Consider the following 892-nt stretch of genomic DNA (forward strand, 5'->3'; position numbering starts at 1 on the left):
CACTCACAGACAGTTGTAGGAAGCACAACAGAATCCCGATCCACAGAAGAGTCTCTTTTCCCAGTATGTCCATAAATATACTGGAAGCAGGCCACACCCCTAGGGAAACTCCCTTTCAATGGATTGGCTACTCAAAACATATTCATCTGATCCCATCATGGGAATAACCACATCATAACTGTTTAAACCACACAGAATTGTGGTCAGCCAAGTTGACACACAGCTCCAACTATCACACATCCTTACAGGTTTCTGTCTCCTCAGCTGGATGTTTAGATCTCCTTCCTCCAGTCAACACGTGCAGACTGAGCACAGCTGGAGGGCCCAGTGTGGGGCCAGGCTGTGAGGCGGTGAGCAGGACCACACAGACCACACACTCTGTTCTCTGGTGTGTCAGATAGATGGGAAAGAAGTCTACGTACAGCAGGTACAAAGGACAGCAAGTGTTATGAAGGAAAGAAACGGGTGCCATGAAGGGGAGTGGGGGGCTGCTGGTTTAGATAGGGCATCACAGGAGCACCCCCACAGAGGTGGTCTCACAGGGTCAGGCTCAGGGTCCTACAGAGCAATTTTGTTGTTGTTAAACCCAAACCAGACGCTATCCAGTTGATTCTCGCTTACAGTGAGTACGTGTTGCCACAGAGTGGAACTGCTCCATAGGGCTCTCCAGGCTGTGATCTTTGGGAAACAAGTCACCACGACTTGCTTCCAAAGCACCTCTGAGTGGGTTCAAATCACCAACTTTTTGGTTAACTGCACAGCACTTAACCATTTGTGCCGCTCAGCATCTCCTTTCATTAAAAAGCTCAACACTAATACCTATCTGTTGATACAGTTAAGACTGTTCTTTGCATTTAACTCTGCTATTTTGGAAGTTAAAAAAAAAAAAAAA

The sequence above is a fragment of the Orycteropus afer genome, unplaced genomic scaffold, assembly GCF_000298275.1.
Source record: "Orycteropus afer afer isolate SDZICR_OR568_19922 unplaced genomic scaffold, OryAfe1.0 scaffold00113, whole genome shotgun sequence".
Classification (NCBI taxonomy): domain Eukaryota; kingdom Metazoa; phylum Chordata; class Mammalia; order Tubulidentata; family Orycteropodidae; genus Orycteropus; species Orycteropus afer.